A 23,842-nucleotide genomic window follows, 5' to 3' on the forward strand; every position below is an offset into this window, starting at 1 on the left:
CACACACACACACACACACACACACACACACACACACACACACGGCAGCAAGCACATCTATAGCACTTACTAAGTGCTTTGCATTATCCTTCCAAGAACCTTACCCAGTGAGTAGAATTGTTCTCTGGCGGTAAACCAAGTCAAGTAGCATTTGTCTGAGCAGCCTCAGGTCTGAAGCTAATAACTTAAAAAGGTCTGAACCCAAACCAAGTCAGGTCCTAAATCTGAGCCCTAACCACGAAAGCTATAGCAACAACATTTCAAAATCTTCAATCTTTTCTTCCCATTGTTTTGGGAGGACAAAAGTTAGGGCATAAAGTCAGCAGTCATGGCATTTGTTTGCTCCTAAGGTCCAGTGAACTGTGGTAGAGCCACCATTTCTTGTCAGACCCTGGCTGTGGTCCTGGCTTCTTTACCAGAAGACCAGAGGAGGCTGCACTCCACCATCCCACCAGAGAGTGCTGCACCTAGAATCATAAACTCCAGAACCGAAACTAACTGCATCCTCACCACAGCCTCTGGAATCCACACAGAGCTATGGCCCTGGTCCTCTCATCCGTGTGATATCAGTCCATTCATTTTATCTTTCTAAGCCTGCAACATGGCCATTTAATAGGGATTACATCATTGTTCCAAGAAGGATGGAAGGCCTCTGGTAACACCAACTTCATTGAACAGTAGTCAGAATGGAATAGAACTGAACTAGCTGTTTGTGAGAACAATACTTGTTCAGAAACTCCATAAGCATAGTGTCTGGCTCCCTGTGGGCTGACAGCTGGCCCACACATGCTGGACACCTCATAGACCCATCCTTTACTCAACTGGTCTTCTTGCTTCACCTTCCCCAAGGGAAGGGAACACCTTTCCACTCTCCTTGGCTTCCCACTGCCCTTCTGTGTCCTCTCTCGGCACAGCTCTGAATGCTTTCCTGGTCTTGTTCCTGGGATAGAGGTAGAAGATATAGCAGGGGAGCCAGAACAGAAAATGAAAGCAATCTTAGCTTCACTCTTACTCTAATAGCACGTTTAGAGGGAAAGACCATGTAGTAGTGATTCTCTCTGCAGAAGTGCATCCAACTTGACTCGAAACCTCCCTGCCCAAGTGGTAGGTAGGAGCAGCAGGACAGAGGGAGACCTGCCCAGAGGTGGGCCAGTGGGTGGCTTCTAATGGTAACAGAGCAACCTCCGAGGGAAAGCCTTCCAGCTTCTTGTTTTGTTTCATTCGTTGTGGGGGGGGGGGGTTCAATACTATTTGCTAAAATGGCAGCATTCCAGACTCCACAGCCAGACTGGGCAAGTGGCTCACCTCCTATGAAATTTCAGGCCCATTCTAGAAGGAACCTGAAGGTCAGAAGACCAGAATCTATGATGAGGAAGCAGCATCCTCCCATAAACCACAGTAACCCATCAAACAATGCTGAAGGCTTTGGACTTGTGTAGGAGCCCTCTGAGGGAGATGAGTATCCATAACCTTGGACCTAAACCTCATGTATATCTTTAACGACACAAAAGGTGGCTGTGTGGCCTCGCCATAGCTTCTGCTCCCTCTGCAAGGACATAATCACTCACTTTCCAGGCTGCTGCTGTTTTGATGACACGGCAAGGAGCTAGACTCAAAGCTCGACTGAAATGGAATGTTGGATTGGGGATTTTCACAGACTGTCAGACATGATCACCCTGCCCATTTTCTCCTGGCTGTTCCCATCAGCAACTCCTGTCCCTGACTGTGCCCCCAAACTGGAAAACCAGATGCACCCCAGAGCATTTAAGTCAGTAACCAGGTGGCCAGTAGTATCTGGATTAATAAATGTAAGGGCACTTTACTAGCATGTTTATGTGGAAATGAATCTCAAAGACATTATTAGGGGAAGACTGATATCATCAAGCAGGAGAAAATGCAGCATTTCAATTTAAAGATCAATATCTGTGTGCCATTTCAATCTGTAATTCCCTACGAGAATTGGGCCAAACCTGCTAACTTCTCTGATTCTGTCACACCTGGTATCATGGAAGGAACAACTGGGACTTCTGTTTGGTTCCAGCTGGGCTATTTATTTATTTTTAAAGATGGATAGACTGTGATATTTACTCAGAAACACATTTATTGAACATTTATGTAGAGCTATGGTAAGGTTGTTGTTTTGTTTTGTTTTATTGGTACTGGTACTGGGGACTTAATTCAAGGCTTCAAGTTCTTGTTTGGCTTTTTCATGAAAGGCTGGTGCTCTACCACTTGAGCCACATTTCCACTTCCAGCTTTTTTTGCTGGTTACTTGGAGATAAGCATGTCACAGACTTTTCTCAAGCTGGCTTTGAACTGTGATCCTCATCTCTCAGCCTCCTAAGTAGTCAGGATTACAGGCATAAGTCACCAGTGCCCGGCTCTTTGTTAAGTTCTTTAAATTTAGTACTCGCTCAAATCTTTCAAAGAAGGTATATTATTACTCCATTTACAGAGGGGGACAAATAGTATAGTGACATGAGATCATTTGCATATGGCCCCCACACCCAGAAAACAGCAGAACTAAATTTTCAACTTGAACAATCCAAGAAATCTACCAGACAGAAAGTTTCCCTTTAGATACAGGTGGACCCATTGCAACAATGAGATGTACAAGTCGTTATGTTGAAAACAAAGTTTACAACTTTGGTGCAGCGGGGCGGGGGGGGGGGAAGCCAGGAGGATTGGGGAGGGGAGTGGGGGGAAGATGGGAAGGGGAAACAAAGGAGGAGGCTACAATGCTTGATAAGAAATATACTCATTATCTTGCCCATGTAATTGTAACCCCTCTGTACAGTATTTTCACAATAAAAAAATAATACAAAAAAAGAAAGTTTCCCTTTATTTTCAACTCCTTAAATGGTTAGGATCAAATGCAAAGTTTAAAATGAGGAATGATGAGGATCCCTTCTTTATATTTGGGTATTTGGGGTAGGAAGGTAGCTCTTCTGTGTAAATCATTGTAAGACAACTTTTCTCAGGTCTCCTTATCTTCTCTCCATATGTATCAAACACCTTTCCACAAAGCCTGAGCTCATCTCTGGCGACTGACTCAGTATTGCCCCAATGTTACATTTTCATAGAGTTGGACATGCCTTATCCAGATCTGCTAGATGGAGAGGAACAGACTGCTTGTGTCTAAAATAATCAGAAAGAACAAGCAGCTTGCTTCTAGAAGGATACCTTACAGGGTCTGTGCAAATGAGCTACAAAGTGAAGAAAACATTTTTTTGCAAGAAGAAGCAATATCTTCCACTGAATTATATCTCCTGAGATTCATGAGTCCTCATGAGAAAAACTCAAAGAGAGGACCTCGCTGTCACCAGTGTGTCAGTCTACATCAGAGGGAATCTTCCACTCTGCCCCACATTACAGGTGTCATTCTAGTCACCAGATTCACAAAGACTCCCTCAAGGAAAAAGTCCCAAAGTCAACTGTGCTGTGAGAGATCTACAAGCTCATTCCTTTAATCAAGCCAAGCTTGCCTCAAAGCTTCTTTCCCACAATTCTCTTGCTCTCCGAGCTAGTGTAATGGCTTGACTCCTAGGAATAGACAGTGGCTTCCTGGAGCCCATAGTCAAGGCCTCTGAGCATCTTCATGAACCAGCCACACACTCCAATCTCTTGCCTCTTCCTTACTCTCCACATGTGGGTCTGGCCATACAACTATCTATATTGGTCACTGCTGTATCATCATAGTGTCTGGCACAAGTAGATATCCTATGACCATTTGCTGTATCAGCAAATACTTGCACTACCCTAAATGAACCATGTGCTTTTGCACCTCTGGGTCTTGAATCAAGCTATTCTCTCTGATCAAATTGTCTTTCCCATTTCCCTTCCTCACCTTTCACAAGGATCAGCAAATCATCTTTGACCTTCTCCCTAAACTACATTAAAGGCCTAACTTTTTCAAAGGATCCTGAGCATGACTGAAAAGAAAGAACACTTGGCTTGCTTTAACAAAAGCATCTAAATTTATATTCCAAATGAGTATTGACCTTTTTAAAGAAGTCACTCTGTTCAACTTAAGAGATCAGTTGGGTTTATGGCTCATAACTTGAATTATTTAGCTTTCTAATCACTGTAACAGAATACTTAACATAAAAAACTTAAGTGGAGAGCTGGGAATGTAGCTTAGTGGTAGAGTGCTTGCTTAGCATGCACTCAATTCTTCAGTACACAGAAAAAGCCAGAAGTGGCACTGTGGCTCAAGTGGTAGAGCGCTATCCTTGAGCACAAGAGGCCTAGGGACAGAGCCCAGGCCCTGAGTTCAAGGCCCAGGACCAGCAAAACACAAAAACAAAAACTTAAATGGAAGAAGGGTTTCTTTAGCTTCCCTCCCCCGCCCCACCCCACACACCCCAATGTTCCAGAAGCTTCAGTTTCTCATAGCACATAGTGAAAAGTGAAGTTCACATGGCAGATAGGCAAGAGAAAGAAGCATGAAGGAGCCAGGGCAAGACACAGTCCCCAGTTCCTTGAGAGCCCATCTTCCACAATTCCATCCCCTCCCAATAGTCCATTCAATTTTAATCTATTAGTAGATTAAACCGTTGGGTCAGTGTCTTATGATCTGATTGTCTCTGGAAATGTTCTCAAAGGCACATCCAGCGCTAAGTTTTACTAATCTCCTAGAGGGTTCTCAAAGCAATCCAGTTGCTAGTCAAGGTCAACCAGCATGGAAAATGGTCTTAGGGGGCTCAGAAATGTGTAAAAATTTCCAAGAATATTATACTACTAAGATGGTATCCCTTTCTCTATTTTCCAAAATTCTGACAAAATCCTAAGTCAAGGCTAAAAGATACCTTGCAGATCATTTCAACCTCTCCTTTTACAGGGGTTGTGTAGAAACAGACCCAGAACAGGTGAGGGTATCCCAGAGCCCAATTAAAAGTTGGTGGCAGATATCTGTTGAAATGTCAGCTTATTTGTATACCCACTGAAGACTTTAAGCCATTTTCATCAAGCAGAGAAATATCCAGTCATTCCTCCCTAGGCCTACTTTGACTTGCATTCCATGTTTTGCTTTGGTTTCACTTTCATAGACTATACCCCCGGGTTTCACTATACTCGATGTTGGTATAATTTGGGGAGGGGAAGGAAAAAAACAAATTGTTTAAATAGAGATACAGATCGACCCATTCCAACAATGAGATGTACAAGACACTATGACAAAAAATGAACTTTACAATTTAGGCAGGGGAGGGGGGGCATAGCTGAGGAGGTGGGAGGGAAGGGATGGTAGGGGGAAAACAAAGGAGGAGGCAACAATGCTGGGTAAGAAATGTACTCATTACCTTGCTCATGTAACTGTAACCCCTTGTACAGTATTTTCACAATAAAAACTTAATTAAAAAATAATATAAGCCGGGCTGGGAAGGTGGCTCAGTGGTAGAGCGCTTGCTTTGCATGCCTGAGGCCCTGGCTTCGATTCCTCAGCACCACATAAGCAAAAAGAAAAAAGCCAGAAGTGGCACTGTGGCTCAAGTGGTAGAGTGCTAGCCTTGAGCTGAAGAGCTGAGGGACAGCGCCCAGGACCAGAGTTCAGGCCCCACGACAGGACCCAAAAAAAATATATATATATAATGCTGAAAATGGAAAGAAAAGGTAGCATGTTTTAAGAGTTCCAATTTTTTATTAGATATATTATGTCCAGACATAGGGAACAAAGGCTAATCTCAAGTTTCTAAGGGAGAATTAACTATTCCTCAGTCCAACATTTTTAAACCATCGTGTTTTTTATTTTTGTTATTTTTTTTATTTGTGTTATTTTATTTATCTCCATTTTCACTATCCTTTACTTGTTTCTTTTCTTAAACTCTCCTTTAAAAACATAACTATCTAGATTAACCTCCACCTATCAAAAATATAAATTAATAATCCAATAAGTCATAGGTTATATATGTTATGACATTCTTTCCTAATGATTTTTTAAACAGTTTATGTACTACTTAAAATCCCTCTGCATACGACTATAATGTATGGTTTTACATTAAAGTTTAGTTGATTCTCTCCAAAGCAAATGATTTACTGGTATTCTCCTTAGTTTCTGTTTAGTCCCCTGCACATACCTATTTTATCTGAAGTAATAGTATCACATACAGATCAGCTGATCTTCACACTAATAACCTTTCTTATCAGTTACTAGATCACTATGTCTTCTACACATTTGATCTGTGACTGTGTTTGAAATAAGCCTTTCCCCTAATGTTCTCCACTGACGATTAATAAATTATGAACAAACAGCAAAAATAATTACCCTTTCACCTACAAAAACACTGGTGACTACATCTTAACGGTCTACCAGTGACATACAGCTTTACCCGGCATAATGGATGCAAATGTGTAACAGGATATGGTTAAGTTATTTTCACACAAGCTGTCACTTGTCACACAAATTACATGGGCTTCTATTAGCTGCGTAATTCACAGATTTTTTTTTAAACCCTACTCATAATGCCTCATTCCTGGATTTGCTGGAGAAGGAAGATCAGCCCATAAAACTCCCAAATAATAAAGGCTTTAAGGAAGCACTTTCTTATAGAGAAGAAAATCTGCTGTGAAGGGTAAATAATGTTGGGTCAAAGTTATCCAAAGATGAAAAAAAAAAATCTTCAGAGTAAGATGCAAAGCGGGGGGGGGGGGGATTTAGGGGGTGCATGAGATCATGTGAGAAACCCAAGTCTGGATACCTTATCTGAGCAGGAACATGGCAGGCAGGCTGAGTAGTTTCTGGGTCTGCTAGCCAGGGCAAGGTGAGGTTGGTGGGGTAGTGCTGGCGCCACAGCAAGGCCATGTTGAGGTCGACTGCTTTCCCTCATCCATCTAGACTGGATAATTCAAAGCCTTTTGTGGACATTCCAAAGGAGCAGTGACTGGGGAGGCCTATAAAGCAGAGGCTCTGGAGCCTGAGACTGGAGCCTGGACATAGGGCTCTGTTGCCATTATAAGGAAGTGGTAGATGCTTTGGCACGCTTCCTGGTTTTATTCATAGCTCTACTGTCTTAGAGTTGAGACATTTTGCTTCCCCTTCTTATGATAACACCCAGTATTGAATCAGCACTGCTCAAGGCAGTCTCGTTGCATGAACACATATAAGAAGAATCAGAGGAAGTTGGATCCGGAAGGAGCTTTAGCTAACATGGTAAAGAAAACTTTGGACCTATGTCAGGAGCAATGAGTATTTTCCCCCTATTGACAAAGAGACCCTGAGCAAGTAAGTTCTAGCTCTCTCTGGGCTTCAATCTTCTTATAGGTAGGACATGAGACATGGAAAATGATAAGCTGATATCCATACTAATGATGACGCTGAGCCAGCTAAACCATCTCAGGTACTATGTTGAATAGGATTCTGAACCAATGTCAATTATCTCAATCGATTAGCAAACCACAGCCATGGGAGTTAGGGCAGGCATATCATTTATTTGTTATCTTTAGACTAAAACATCTCTAGATCTCCTTGCTCAAATTACTTGAATTCATGATTCTCAAAGGTAGTTTCTTCATAAATTAAAAAGAGTAGGAGAATATGGGTTCATTTTGGAACCTTATAGACTTCATTTCTGAGTTTGAGCATGTGGTTTTTATCAAGTAGTTTAATCTCTATAAGTTTCAATATTCCTTAGCTATAAAATAAAAACAAAAATATTTAACCTGCATAGCAGTGTGGTGTGTGGTTGTTTTCTTTTTCTATAGTGCTGGGGGGTCAAACCCAGGGTCTCAGACACTCTAAACAAAGTGCTCTACTGCTTAGCTATGCCCCTAACCTTTAAGAATTAAAGAATAAATATGTAAAGCATCAAGTGTTGTAACTGGCATACTGCTAATATTCAACTAAGTAGAAGCTCTGATTACTCTATTAACCACAAACTGGTTTGGTTACAACTTACGATTTATAACTCAACTTATGATTTATAACTCACACATATGGATACAATGAAAAAAATTACCACATTTTTTCTTAAAGAATAAACCTGAGCTGAGTATTGTTTCTCACCCTGTAATCCTAGTTGCTTAGGAAGCTGAGAATGAGAATCACAGTTCAAGGCCAGCCCAGGCAGGAAAATCTATGTGTTTCTTATCTCCAATTAAGCATGCGTGAGCGCGCGCACACACACACACACACACACACACACACACACACACAGAGCCAGAAGTGGAGCTATGGCTTACGTGGTAGAATGCTAACTTTGAGCAAAAAAGTTCAGGGACAGCACCCAGACAAAGTTCAGGCCCAGGACTGACACAAAAACGAGAGGGGGGGAGAGGGAGAGAAGAAGAAAAAGGAAGAGGAGCAGGAGGAAACTTGAGCTCCATCTCAGAGAAATGTTTAAATTTTAATTAAGGAAAACTACAGAAAATGTGAAAATTATGATATAATGAAGTATTATAGAGCTATCACTGTTTCAGGTTCATCTACTCATAACTACTCTCTTGTTTTACTTATATCTTTGCCCATTTACTGATCTTCCAACCAACCTGCTCTTTTTAAGCAAATTCTGGGATTTTATTTCATTTCATCATTTTAGTATCTATCTCTAAACAACAGATATTCTTAATTGTAGTTATAAAGATATTTGTTTTTAATCAGATGGAATGGCAACTGCAATCAAACTTTAAAAAACCATTTCCTTGTATTAGTTCAAGAAAGTCACTAACAAGTGTATTATTTAAAAAAAATAATAACTCTAAGGGGCTGGCTGAGCAGGCCACGTGGGAACTGTGGTATGCATGATTTATTATAGCTACACAAAGTGAGTTATTCCATTCTTTCAGATATTTATGACACTGTTAAAACACTGAATACATCAACATCAAAATTAATCATGAATAATATTTAATTAGTGCTTGACAAGGATCAATTTGGCAACTCTTTTTGTTCTCTCTCCTTCCCCCAAATAGAAAAATAGTCATAAACTAAAGTGTTTTATTTTTTCCATCTGCTTCTGGTAAAGCGCATCCCTGAACTGCTAACTTACTTGAGATCTTCTGAACTTTCATATACCCAGGTAATTAGACTCAGATGCCGTCCGGACTGTGATTATAAATCAAGTGTGTGTAAGTGTGTGTAAGCAAAGAACAGATTGCTCACACCATGAGGGGTGTTGCTGTTTCTCACAGATCTGCCCGTGGAAAGGATGAACTTCCAGGCCATGGAGTCCCTTCTCACACCTCTCCCGCCACCAGAAAGCACCATTACAAGCTTAGTTCTTTATTTACAAAAGAAATAAGTCCCTTCAGACCCTCAAGAAAAAAACTTCTGCCCAGAGATCTGCTAGGTAAAACTGGGACTAAGACTCATAGAAAACCTAAAAGCAATAGGATCTTTTCACCCAGCTCATAAACATCCACAGTACTGGATGTGAAGAAGAATTTTGTGATGGGTGAAGAATTTTGGTATGCCACAAACCCATGGCAGCATTTTGTTCTACAAGGAAAGATGAAGGGAACTCTCTATTTGTTGTCTTGTAACCATATATGTGTTCCTATGATTATAACCAAACAGCAATATTTGTTTCAGTTCATTAATTATTTTCCATTGAGAGCCAGGGGTTACACGAATCTTGATATCTAAAAAGAAGTGTTAAATAGATGGGTTTTTTTTAAAGAGGGAGGGCATCCCATTAACAGATTTCTGTTTCTTTCTTTGGTTTATTGGTTAGTTAGTTGGCTGGCTGCTTGTTGGCTGGTTGGTTGGGTTGTTGATTGGTTGGTTGGTTGGTTGGTTAGTTGGTTGGTTTTTGAGACAGGGTCTCACTGTATAGCCCTGATGAGCCTCAAATTTTCAATCCTCTTCTTAATATTTCTAAGTATTGTCTCATTTTTGTTATGTCTGACCCATGTCAAGTAAAACTAGAGTTACAGAGCCTCTTAGAGATCATCTTCTTGGAAAGCCTAAACAACAGACTATACATTGAATTTGCTGAAGAAATCCACATGCCAAGTCTGGAACATCTTGTATCTAAGCCTCACATGAGGTTTCTAGAACCTCTGAATTCACGAGTTGTGGGGCCTAACCCTAGCCTATGAAACCCCACAGACCAAGTTTGTATGATGCAAGCTGATCCTTATAATGGACCTTCCATCTTCATGATTATAACAGTCCCTGATCACTATGTGCTAGATACCTTCTATGTATCATCTGAATCCTCACTCTATATTTCCCATCCTAAAGATAAAAAAAAGAAAAGAGTATAAATAAGGCTCAAAAGGCTAAGTAACTTGCCCACCATCACACAAGGAAGTCCTCTGACTCCAGAGACATCTTTCATAGTCATTCTGCTACACAGTCATCAGCAAATTGGACCTCACCCTCACCATTTCACAAGGGGATGTGGTACCAGAAATTCTGAGGGGAGGTCCAAAAATTCATCAGTTCTGCTGATTGCTTGGATAGGTGCCAGATGAGATTTGTACCATGTAAGCACACAAATTCTAAAATTCTAAGCCTTCTAACAAAGAATGGGTCAGCACACAGAGAAGTCATTTGGACACAATGGATACAAACTACAGTTGAGTGGTTTTTCACAAGGAAAGGTACCATGGGAACTAGCCAGAGCTTATCATGAAAAGCTAAGCTCCTAAAAGATAATATTGAAGGGAAAACCCTATCTGCTTTTACCCTCCCTGTACTCAGTGCTGAATTTTCCTCCCTTGTGATTTGGGAGACAAGGTCAGTAGATCTGGTTTCTGCTTCGCTGATTTTTCCACGTGCAACATGATAGCTTTTGGAAACAAAGCAATGATTATGAGATCATTAAACTATGTGCTCCTTAATTAAAGGAGGGTCCTATCTGGAGGGGAAGGGAAAGTTAGGCTTGTCAGTGGCTAAAGAAAGAGCCAGTGGGAATCGATTCACCAGCATCTCTGTCTTCCCAGGCCTTTTCCAGGCTCTGACTCTACTTCACACTCGCTGACTGGGCCCAATTCTGCTCTAAACCCACATCAAACTGGATAGGCTCACTTAAAACTTACATCTGACATTTTTCCAAACTGGCCTCAAGAAGGGACAAGTTGGTACATTAAGACAATAATTGCCTGCTTTGGTGGCAAAAAGAGAAAGAAAAAAAAGAACAAAAGTTTAAACTGCCAAAATAAATAAATTGGCATTGTTGTAAAACAGTATTGCACAGCTAGAATACAAATATTATTCATGTTAAAGAAAGGGTTGACCTACCATGTGATTTATAGGTACTTCAAATGCAGCACAGGAAGTAAATGGGAAAAATTAGGATACAAGGTCACCCACTAGACAGGAGTCAACTTGAGGGTAAAGTTAAAAAACTTGAGGAAGGGAACACACAGTTCAACCTACCCTACTAAATTCTGATCTGTCCTTACTTTGAAGAAATGAGAAAAGTCAAATATTAAGGTGACTATGCTACTAAAGGCAAGACCATCACAACATACTGAAGACATTTTCTTCCAAAATAGAATTCTTGCTATAGAGCCAGATGCCAGTGTCAAAGAGACAGTTCATAAATAAAGGAGGAGGTTCAACTGAAGCTAGCAATCCCTATTATCAGTCACTCATGGGAATCGCTAGCAGTTACCAGTCAAAGGGCTTTAGAGGTACCACCCTGGACAAGAACCTGGAGTACAAATGCACTTTATTATTAGGGATGTGTTTGCTTTTAATTTAAATAGTCTGGATTGATTTGAACAGTACCTACATTTCTCAATAAGCAGGAAGAGTCTCTGGAAGCAGAATGGAGTACTCCACCGTGGGGCTCTGGGGCTCAGCTTTCTCATATCCTCCTGCTCTCTGACCCTGCTTTTAAATCCACTTTGTAGGAAAAGTTCTTCTCTCCTCCCCACCCCTTGATAAGGTAAATATTTCCCAAAGAACCACTAGAGGGCAGAGATTTTTTGAGGTTTGTGCAATGAATAATTGCTAAATCAGCCCAGCTTTCTGGCCATTGTCCAGAGTATCACCAAACTTCTAGAAAGCCTGTGACTGTGTTCCTTATGCAAAAATCCACATAAAACAAAGCCAACAAGGCATCTGATAGCCTCTGTCCTCTGCAGGGGAGGAGTCAGGCTCTGCAGCAGGGCCACAGCCAAGGCCTGATAAGGAACAGCACAGGAGGGCATGTTCCATGCTGAAGGAGATAAGCCAGAGTGAAGCCCAGACACCAAGTGAGCTCCAGCATCCTTCCCTGCCTCAAAAACCAACCAGGAAGCTGGGCACCTGTAGCTCACACTTGTAATCCTAGCTACTCAAGACTAAGATCTCATCCTTGCAGTTTGAAGCCAGCCCAAGCAGGAAGTCTATGTGACTCTTACCTCCGATATTAACCACCAAAAAGCCAGAAATGGAGCTGTGGTTCAAAGTGGTGAAGCACCAGGCTTCATTTACACAACAGATGTTGGATGAGAAAAGTCAGGTGATCAGGTGCATCAACCCTGGGCCTAAGAGCATCATCTCCTTTTCCATCCACTGTTACAATTCCCATTAGCAGCTGTTGAACTATTAGTTGGTTTATTAGCTTGGGGCCAGCAGAGCCAAGGCTGGAGGTGCCATCCTGAGGACAGCTTTGATGCTGTGGGAAAATGAGAGCCAGGAGAAATCTGATGGGGCTGCTCAGAATCAGTCCTGGGCTACTACTTACAGCTCCCACTAAACCTAATCACTTTGGTCTCTTAAGGGGCACTCACTTGCTGACAATATGAGAATGTGTTCATGGGGCCCTGAGTCCTTACTCTACCCACTCCCCTTAACTGGAGACCCAAACACCAGGGTCGTGTCTAGTTACAAGTCACCCCTGCAGTAGAGACCTCATTGGCCCACATCCTCCCAATGTGTCTGTTAGAAAGAAATGTGATCTCACCCAAGGATGTGAGAAGTGGCACTGAAGACTTTTCACTTTTCCTTCAAACTTGGGAGTTAAGAGTTCTAGGTCAAGTGCAATTAAAACCTTCACACAGGCAGCCTGTGCTGAATTGCTCTAAGCCTTGGGTTCTAACCTGTGGAAGGTGAGACTCACCAGACTGTCTCCTGCTGGAATGAGATATTGTAATCCTTGTAAGCTCTGAGTATTCATTCATGACACATGCCCCTCGGTTTATCATGAGGGTATGTCCTATTAAGTCATCCCTCATAAATAAAAAACACTGTAAACTAAAAAAGCATTTAAGATACTCAGCCTTCTGAAATGCCTGTTAGCCTAGCCTACCTTGAATGTTTTCAAAATGCTTATATTTACCTACAGCTGGGCAAAACTATCTAGCTGGGGAAAGCAAATATCAATTCAACATTTGAAATGCAGCTTCTTAAATGAAATGGTTATCACCTTCTCCCCATGAGGAAGTCAAAAAGTCTGGCACTTTTCAGGTCTGTCCACCAACCTGTAGGGAGAGGATTCTAGAATCCCAAGAGAGGCCTGGGATTTCCCCTACCCCACCCTCCACAACCCCAAAGATCAGATACAAAGTTTCTAGCCTATCACCTAGAAATGACTCCAAACTCATCTGTGAACTCAGGAAAAAATACTGCACTTCCTTACCTGCACGATAACCAAGTGGATCACAAACTCCCTAAACTCTGCCCCCTACTCCCCCAAACCACCATGATTCCAAAGCAATGTCTAAGATCCCACAGGCTCTTGCAATGCCATGTTCTAAGCCTAGCTGGTTCCTTTTAAGCTATGGATACATAAAAGAAGTCCCGGATCTTTTTCACATGAAAAAGATGAGCTACTTCCAAAGCATTACTTGAAACGTGCGTGTCCTTAAGAGAATAGTCTATACTTTTCTTCTTGAAGGTTCCATGCAGTGTTCTGCCTGTTGACATTGTTCTGAATTGCCACTGCGTCACCAACAGAACCTGTTTCTCTCAGTTCTCTGTCACAGGAAGAGGGAGCGTTCAAAGCAAAACTACATGCTTTTCACATCCAATTTCTTCTTACGACCAAATCACAAGAGAGGAAGGATTTTTTGTTTTCTATCACAGCTAAGAACCAAGGATCAAAGGCTCTAGAGGGCAGTGACAGCGAAGGGAGCCAAATGAACCGAGTTTCCCCATTCATTGTGTGGCCTCGGCCACACTTAAATTTCCCTTGGTCTCGGTTTCCTCACCTGAGGAAATAAAAGATAACAATAATCTTCACTCCATCACATTCAACACAGTAATTTTTGCCTCTCTTCACAGCTTTGCATGCTTTTACTTCCTTCCTCCTTGGGGAACAGTTACCACTGCCACTTTTTACAGACAAGGAAACTGAGGCCTGGAGAAATTAAGTAGCTTATCCTGAAGCAATGCAATAGGTCAGTGATGGAGCAGAGGTCATGATCTCACTCCCTCCTGCTGTCACCTCTGACCTTGTGCTCACAACAAAGCCTAGCACAGCACGGCACAGCGGGCAATCATTCTGTATAGAGCCTTGGGAAACTTCATGTGTGACTGCCTCATTTGCCACATTTATAGCATGAAGTTAATAACAGTACCTTTAGGTCTGCTGTGGGTAAGGATAAAATTGCTTGCATCAGGGCCTAGTATAATCACAAAATATACATAATATCATATATAATATAATCTTACAAAAGCAAGCATGAGGCAATTCACTCAAGCAAGGCTAATCCTGAGGCAGGAGGGGACATGGCATCTGGTCTACACCAGACTGTGGAAACAACAGCAGCCAGTTTCTATAAGTAGTATAGGATGGGGTCTTCCACTCTGTAGACAATTTCTTAGCCCCCTCTCAACACACACACACACACACACACACACACACACACACACACACACACCATACACACACACCCTCAGGGCTTTTCATTCAAGTAGAATAAACTTTAAAATCATTCAATCATTCCCTACCCACATGATCCCAGACAAGCCAGTGGGCTCATAGAAAAACTATCTCAACAGGAAATCTGTGAAGTTCAATAGAAAGAAAGAAAAAAAAAAACTCCACATAGAAAATGACTTACAAGTTCAAAAGTACAATGCGACTGCTCCTTTCTCCACCACACACACAAAAGCAGCCCCCCAAGGAAAGGCTATAACACAAGCCATTCCACAGAGGATCTGGCTTGGTGAGGGAACTGAAATAAATACTTGAAAACTAGTATTTGTCACTCATCATGGTCATCTAACTGAAATCTGAGTTGAATGACTAATGATCCAATCTGGTTCAAGCTACCATTTCCACACCATTTTCCTCTCTGCAGTAACCAATGGGCATCCTAGACTAACCCTAGTCTGCCCCCTGACTGGTTTTCTGGTTGCCCCATTTCTGGTTTTGAGTATGATCTGGATTAAGGGCTCCCTGGGCAGCAGTCCCTGCTCACAGGATGGTTTGTGGAGGCTGAGCAGCTCAAGCTGCAGAGAGGACCTCAGCAAGAATGACCCCACCCTGCCCCCACCATGACAAGGAAGGGACATGAATGTGTTGCCCAGGTTGCTACCTCCAATGGCTACCAGCCAAGAAAACAGTCTTCAGAAGACCTTCAGTAGAACTGGGCTCAAGAAACACTTCCTCCCAGGGTCATCCATATAATCACCCCGGCAGTGCATTCTGTGCCAGCCATGCCTTTGAGAAGTTTCTCCAGCTGATGGAGAAACACAGCATTACAGCAAAGCTTGCTCACATCCGTCTGTGCTCATTATTAGCCTTGTTCTCCGAAATGCTATATGTTATCTTGAGCCTGTTTGTTTTTATCTGTCAGAATGGTTTATTGTTAAGGAAATACGGTGTCAGCTGTCTCTTCCCCGCCATCAAAGTTGCTGCATTAAAGTTAATAGTGTTTGACTTGCAGAGATCTCTTACGAGTTAACCCTGCAGGCTGTTATTTTTCCGGCAGTAAAGGCACCAAATGGATGCAATCACTACATTAATCTTTTAAAAAGAAGAGAAGGAAAACGACCGCAGGACTGTCTAGTAGGTGCTCAATAAGTGCACTTTAGCTTCAAGAAGCTAACTGTCCATTTGGAAACAGGCACTGAGCTAAGTGACTTGGGTCCTGACCCTGACACTCAAGGTTCTGTGGCCTGTGGCTTGTCACTTCCCACACCAAGTTTCACTTTGCTTATCTCAGAAATAAGGGGGATGATCAGGAGGAAGCTTATTTCCAAAGGTAAGCTTACAGTGAAGCCTGGATTATAACAGCAAACTTGCTTCTGGCTAAATCCAGTGAGAAGCAGCCCTATCTTTTCTACATCCCTTTCCATCTCCAAACACCACTACTTGATCCCCATTCTTATTTTTTTTTCCAGAGGTACTGAGCAACCTCAGTAGTCTGTCACACTCCCCCAATCCCTACCCCCACCCCCTCTCCCCACCTCACCCTCACCCCTACCTAGAATGGCATTTGCAGCCAGCCTAAAAGAATTGTGTCAAAGGTTTCTTCTGCTCAGTCTGGATTCCATAGTAAGTAAGCTGGAGTCAAACCACAGGTGGACAGTTTGAAATCAGCACAGTAACTTCACGGAAGAGTCTGCACTTACATTCAAACATGAATGTTAGGGCTTTCTTCCTTTTCCATTTATTTTGTCTTCTTATCACTGGTTTCAATTGCATACTACCAAATATCCCCTCCCAAGTCTACCATTGCATGCTGGGTAGTTTCCATCACCTCTGGGTCACCATCATGCATTGCTACTTTTAGTTTGGTGTAGTGAACCTCAGCTCAATCAAAGTCTCACCAACCTCTCTTCTGAAGACAAACCGCCGATGGCAGTGTGACTCTTGGGGCTATTTTCTCACCCAGTGGATCATATTCCTGAATGGGAGAACCAGCAAGGGCTCAAGCCAGCAGCCTAGCCCCCTAATGTGGTCCTGACATCCGGGCATCCTTATCACATCAGCTGAGCCATGCAAGCCCAAGGCTCTCTCTCTCTGCACCCCACCATTCCACTCCATTCACTTCTCGGCTCCTAGAGGCCAAAGGCCAAATCTGCAAGCCTACTGGCCTTGCAGATGTAGAGCCAAAGGATCCAAAACCAGCTTTCTTTGTTAAAAACCAAGAAGCAAGTTTCTCAACTATATAGTTTTTTTTTGGAATTACCTACTCCACCCCCCTTCTCGCCTACCTCTAAACACACAACCCCATTCCATCCCTTGGAGAAAGTAGAGAAAATCATGAACACTTTTGCCGTAGGAGACCCCAACCAAGAGGAGTCTCTCCTTCTCCTGCCTCCTTTGGGTAAAAGATCTGAAGGATGAGTGAGAAGGCTGAGTTAAAAATTGGTGGAGTAGGGCAATGGCGAAGAGAAGGAAAGGAGACTGTGTCACTGGCTTTCTTTAAGAGGGTGACTTTACAACTAGGGTTTTAGTAGCCAAATCCAGTATCATAGGGAAAAATTCCACCAAAGATCCTACACATATGTATACATCCATAGAATGTCTGTCAGCGTATATTTGTGTTTGTCCATGTGACACATACCTGAATGAATATTAGCACTGTAACCTGGTTAAACTCTAATGAATTCCAAATCATATGTTAAATTTCATTTTTTGGCTGGGAGCCAGTGGCTCATGCCTGCAATCCTAGCTACTCAGGGGCTGAGATCTGAGGATTACAGCTCAAAGCCAGCCTGGGCAGGAAACTCTGTGAGACTCTTATCTCCAATAAACCACTCAGAAAACTGGAAGTGGTGCTGTGGCCCAAGTGGTAGAGTGCTCACCTTGAACTGAAGAGCTGAGGGACAGTGCCCTGACCCAGAGTTCAAGCCCCACGACCAACCAAAAAAAAAATCATTTTGGTCCAAGTCTCTAACAGAGAAAATAAAACTAGAGCCAAGAGAACTATTCATTCATTCAGCACCAATCATGGAGCCTTTTTCACACAAGCTCTGGCATTTGAGCAGACAATGGGAACAAAACATGGTCTCTGGCTGACCATTATTATCCCAAACTTCAGAAATTTAGTTGGTATACTGCTTTTGCATTCATTTTCAGGAAACATTCATACATTATAGTTTGTTAGGATTCTTACAATAGCATTCTGAGTTGGTTAAAGGACATGTAATCCCTGAGAAAACAAAAATATAGCAAAGTTAATTGACTAGTCCTCTCCTAGTTAAGTGCAGGGCAAGAATTACAATTTTGTTGGTCTGACTTCCAGTGCCAGGCTCTTTGATCAAATTGTAGCATCCCAGAATTTTGAGGATCCTGTCAATTTCAAATATCCTGTGCCCTTATTTTTCAAAGCTTGTTCATGAGACCACCTAGGATAGTTTTTAAAATATAGTCATTTGTGCGAGAGTTCAAAAAACATAACTATTATGAACTGCTTATTATTTCAATGTGATTTGGAATTTGATGTAGCCTTAAACATTAAGACTATGCAAGAATCTCAATTTTTCAATCATTTGGTGGAGAAAATTATTTCGCTACCCACATTATTTAAGCTATTCTGAAAAAAATACCCTGTTCTCTTCTATTAATCTCTTTCCTGTTTCAGACTCTTCCATCGGGATCTGAAAGGTCCCATATGCATACTTCCATCTCAGAAATGTGTTCTTTTTTGGCTCATTGGAATTTTTCAGAATATCTGGCACTGAAACATATTGGCTTTAATTAAAAGGCTATGATTTCTGTGAATTCCCATTAAGCCAGTGAAATAAATCTGTATTTTTTTAAAAAGACAGTTAACACATGATGACACAATTGTATTGAAAAATGGTTTGTGTTTTAAAAACTACTTAAGCAGATGAAAATAAGCTGCTTGTTATAAAAATCTGCTCAGATTGAGTGAAATCATTCACTTCTAAATAGAGGAGTTGGCTCAGTACATATGTGCCCAATTAGCCATGAAAACTCAAGTAGACATGAACCATGCAATCCAACCATCCTCCTGTTGATGTTAAAATGTAGATATCATTCCTGTTAATAGGATTAACAGCAATGTAATTTAAACAGTTAAAAAGTAATAACTCACATAACTCTAATCTGATAGGGCCTGAAATGTGATACCAATGGCACATCAGTTTTGATTTATGATCCTGGCAAAGTTTGAATAACTTGAGCATATTAACTGGTGATCCACAAACTCAAGAACTACATTACATTATATAGGATGGACTTAACCTGTGATCCTCAGACCTCCGTCTCCTGAGTAGCTAGGAGTATAAGCATAAGCCACCAGCACTTGGCTCCAAGAGACTCTTATCTCCAATTAACCAGGAAAAAAATGAAGTAGAAGTGTGGCTCAAGTGGGAGTATCAGCCTGAGTAAAAATGCTGAACAAAAACAGCAGACCCTGAGTTCAAGCCCCAGCACTGGCACAATAGAAGTGCAGAGAAATTCACAGGTGATCAAGAAATAACTTCTCTCCACTTCAGTAGGCCTCAAAATACACAGTCATGTCCATATCAGCTAGGCAGAGCCAGAGATTGAGAAGAACTGATAAGCAGGTATCAGTTATGACTAGCCTTCTTAGAGATAAATGCAAGTGTGCATGGCTGGGTTTTATTATAAAAACAACACCCTCTCCATTCTTGTGACAGAGTTGAACCAACCAAGAAGACTCTGGTGAGCTGAAGAACTGGTTTTGAGAAGTCACCCGTCTGGTACTTAATGATATCAAAGGCAGATTTTTGTTAGATGTTTTTGTGAACTACACTTTAAACTTGATTCTTTTGGAAGACATTAAATCCCAATCATCTCAGTGAAGTCTATTATCTTTTTTTTTTTTGAGACAGTCTCTTTCTATATAGTCCAGGCTGGCCTTGAGTTCAGCAATCCTCTTCCCTCCCAGCCTGCTACATGCTGAGATTGCAGGAGTGCACCATGATGCCCAACTCTATATTTTTCAATGGCCACAAAACAGCATGCTACAACTCCCTTAATCATGCAGTGGCATGTATCCCTCTGCTTGAGAGCTTATTGCATCTGATCCAAATCCCCTTTGCTCCACTTAAGCATAATTGCTCTGACTTTGTATTCATCAAGGGATTAAAAAAAGAAACATATTAAAACACCACTGCCCAAATACCACATCATCACTACAGATTCAGAGTATAGCTGAGATTACTATGCTCTACCACAGCACCTAATCTCTAGCAAAATGATCAGACATGGAAGCTGAGCAGCACAGTCTGTGTTCATAAAATGACGATGTTCTTGGAGGAGAGGGAAAAGGCTAGCATGCAATTGTTGGTGATCTGTTCAGCACAGGTAAATAAAATCCACTAGGTGAGCAGACCTCAAACCAAAAGCCACCAAATCTTATTGTGCCTTTGTGAGAATAGTAAAACTGTAAAACTCCAGAAAGAGCTGTATCATTGTTAACTTTCTCACCAAATTCAGATTTATTCCTTCCTCCTCCTATTCATCTTCCCTTCTTCAGAGGTGCATAACCCCACCTGTAACATTACAGCAGCCTCTTCACTCATTTTTCCTTCCCAAGTCTCTCAGCTTTTATACTGTAGAAGGATTAATCTTCCAGTTCTGAGCAAATCACTGCCTATCAAAAAATTTGAATCGCTCATACCCATTCTTGAGCCTAGTGTAACTTTAAATGATATGTCCCACAGCATTCCAATGGTCTGTAAGACCTAATCTTTTCCAAACTAATTCTCATACTTTTTTTTTTCTGTGAAACTTTTGTTTAATTGTGAAAATACCATACAGAGGGGTTACAATTACATGGGCAAGGTAATGAGTACATTTCTTATCAAGCATTGTTGCCTCCTCCTTTGTTTCCCCTTCCCATCCCTTCCCATCTCCCACCCACCTTCCCCCCCATACTTGTTCTTACACCCCCTGCTCTCCCTCCCTATATACTATTATCCCCATCTTCCATCCCATCCCTTCAGGAGCCTTCGAGGCCAAAATCCTATCCATTTTTAAAGCCCTAGCTAAGAGATATTCCATATTTTGTATAAAAACTTCCTAGAACAGGTGTTGGTCCATAAGCACTGAGTAAACGTCTGTTTTCATTTTTGTTCCTGCTATGTAGGAAAGTCCTTGATTTTCAGGACAATATTCCTGGCCTGGGAGATTCTAACTGTATCTCTCTTATAATGCTAAATTGCATTTTATTTTATTTCATAGTTAGTGATGTTTCATTTCACCTTATAAACTATAGGCTTGTCAAAAGCATCTTATTTCTTTCACCTTTATGCTCTCCATGTAATACTGCAATGTCTACTTACCCAATTAAACAAGAAAATGTTAAATGTTGCATCAAGCCACTAGAGTGCACAGTTGAGCTATTCTTAGTGGACTTATCCTAAGGGAAAGGTTTGAGAACTGAGACTTTAGTCCCTTAAAAGTGTACTTGTCAAGCCCCATGACTGACAAATAAATAAATGTGTATTTGCAAATCTGTTTGCATACACATTATGTATAATTACAAATGCACACTTGTTGACCTAGAAATATGGTGATAGTATAGTGAATTTTTAAAGTAACAAAATAGAATGTGTATGATCCAGTTTTAATAAAATACTTACTTTAAAATTTTCACAGAAAGTCTGGAAAACTATTTGCAAAAATATCAGAAGCTATTACTTCCTGGAGAATGGAATGTAGTATGGATATTTCCTTCTGATTTTCATCTTTATGAAATATATATATCCAATTTAATTTTAAGATCAGAAAAATAGGGCTATTTAGAAATTCACAAATTGATCTATTTGAAAGTAAACACAACATTTAGAATATATTATCTCTCTCTCTCTCTGGACCAGGGGTTTGTGCTCAGGGCCAAGATGATGTCCCTGAGCTCTTTTTTCTTTTCTTTTCTTTCTTTCTTTTTTTTTTTTTGCTTAAGGATAGTACTCTATGACTTCAGCCATAGCTCCACTACTAGATTTTTGGTGGTTAATTGAAAATAAGCATCTCATGGACTTTCCTACCTAGGCTGGCTTTGAATTGTGATCCTCAGATCTCAGCCTCCTGAGTAGCTAGGATTCCAAGCATGAGCCACTAGCTCATGGAATCTTTTATGATAGATGAAAGCAGTGATTGCCAAACTTTTTGGACACATACTATCTATAGTATTCCCATAATTTTTATGATAGTCTTGAATAAAAAGAAATATGTCCTAATTCCATTTGTTAAGACATGATTTAAAAAAAAACTTAAGTATTTGTGTTCTAACAACCTAATACCCACGTGAAAAGTAAGTGCACAGGAATTTTCACAGATAATATTGTAATTCCATTCTTGAGTAGTCACAGTTTACTTAGAGATCATGGAGGGACCCTGTTTCCCCCAGCCATTTAACCATGAGGAGGCCCTGTGGACACTGCCACCCTCACTTCCTCATTTTCTTTCTTTCTTTCTTTCTTTCTTTCTTTCTTTCTTTCTTTCTTTCTTTCTTTCTTTATCAATCATGGGGCTTGAACTCAAGGCCTGAGCACTGTCCCAAAGCTTTTCTGCTCCACTTCCTGTTTTCTGTAGTTTTCTGCTCCACTTCCTGTTTTCTGTAGTTAATTTCTGGTGGTTAATTCAGATCTCAGCCTCCTGAGTAGCTATGATTACAAGAGTGAGCCACCAGTGGCTGGCTCCACATTCGTTTTCATGAGATGCTCAGTCTTATCATGGTAACACTGGAAACCCCAGCCTCACAGAAATGATATCACCCAGAGGAGCATAGCACAAGTTCTTGTTGAAGCTGAACAATCTCAAGCAAGCATTCATGGGTAAGCCCCACAGAGACACAGAGTAGAGTTGTACCTTTCTCCAAAATTTCAGAATATCTCCCAGCACCTCAGCATTCACCGCAGCACCTGGGATATCAAGGTATAATTTGGGAACCAATGAACTCAAATGAGAAAGCTAACTTTATGAGAGACTCCAAAGGAAGGAATAAAAATGATCAACTACCTACTTCCCAACTAGCCTTTAAATTATCCCACATCTAACAGAGCAGTCAGAATCTTTTTTTTAATTTAATTTTATTTTATTTGTGAACATACTGTACAGAGGGGTTACAATTGCATGGGCAGGATAATGCGTACATTTCTTACCAAACATAGAATCTTTTTTTTTAATGAAATTGTTTTGAAGAAGGAGAGGATAGAGTAGGGAGGTGGGCTGAGAGAAGGTGTCTATCTGCCTCTATTTCATCTTTCCTAATCTGTTCTTCTCTCCAGCTTAAAACTAAGAACTAAACCAGGCACTGGTAGCTCATGCCTGTAATCCTAGCTGAGGCTGAGATTTGAGGAGTGCAGTTCAAAGCCAGCCTGGACAGGAAAGTCCATGAGACTCTGAAACTCCAATAAGCTACCACCAAAAAGCCAGGAGTGGAGCTGTGGCCCAAATAGTAGAGAGCTAGCCTTGAGCCAAAAAGCTCAGGGACAAGCCAGGCTCCGGTGGCTCACACCTGTAATCCTAGCTACTCAGGAGGCTGAGATCTGAGGATCATGGTTCAAAGCCAGCCTGGGCAGGAAAAGCTGTGAAACTTTTATCTCCAATAAACCACCAGAAAACCAGAAGTGACACTGTGGCTCAAGTGGTAGAGTACTCTAGCCTTAAACTGAAGAGCTCAGGGACAGTGCTCAGGCTCAGAGCGCTCTCTCTGTCTCTGTCTCTGTCTCTCTGTCTCTGTCTCTCTCTCTCCCCCCTTCTTTATCCCCCCCCACACACAATTAAGAACCAACAGCAGCCCCAAAGTTACATGTTCCTGGTAAACAGCAGATTCCTCCTATCTGGTACCCAAGACTGGATTTCTAACTAGCCTCCCAATTTTCAACCTTTGGACCCAAATGCCTGCACCTCTCCCAACATCTAGGAAGCTCACAAGACCCCAACATTGTACTGCTTACCCCTAACATAGCCTCTTCCCCTTCCAGAATTAAATGGAATTTTTCCTACCAGGTATCCTGAATTAGCCTTTCCCATAAGCCTGTCAATCATGTAGTTGACCACTGCTGTGTACAAAGCCA

At 41.4% G+C, this 23,842-nt stretch overlaps 1 protein-coding gene across 1 annotated transcript in view; it reads right to left on the reverse strand.

Moving 5' to 3' along the window:
• The window catches only part of LOC105988060, a 144,030-nt gene that overhangs the window by 114,711 nt on the left and 5,477 nt on the right, over positions 1-23,842 (reverse strand). The window lies entirely within an intron of this gene.

Source organism: Dipodomys ordii, unplaced genomic scaffold, assembly GCF_000151885.1.
Source record: "Dipodomys ordii isolate 6190 unplaced genomic scaffold, Dord_2.0 Scaffold46, whole genome shotgun sequence".
Lineage (NCBI taxonomy): Eukaryota > Metazoa > Chordata > Mammalia > Rodentia > Heteromyidae > Dipodomys > Dipodomys ordii.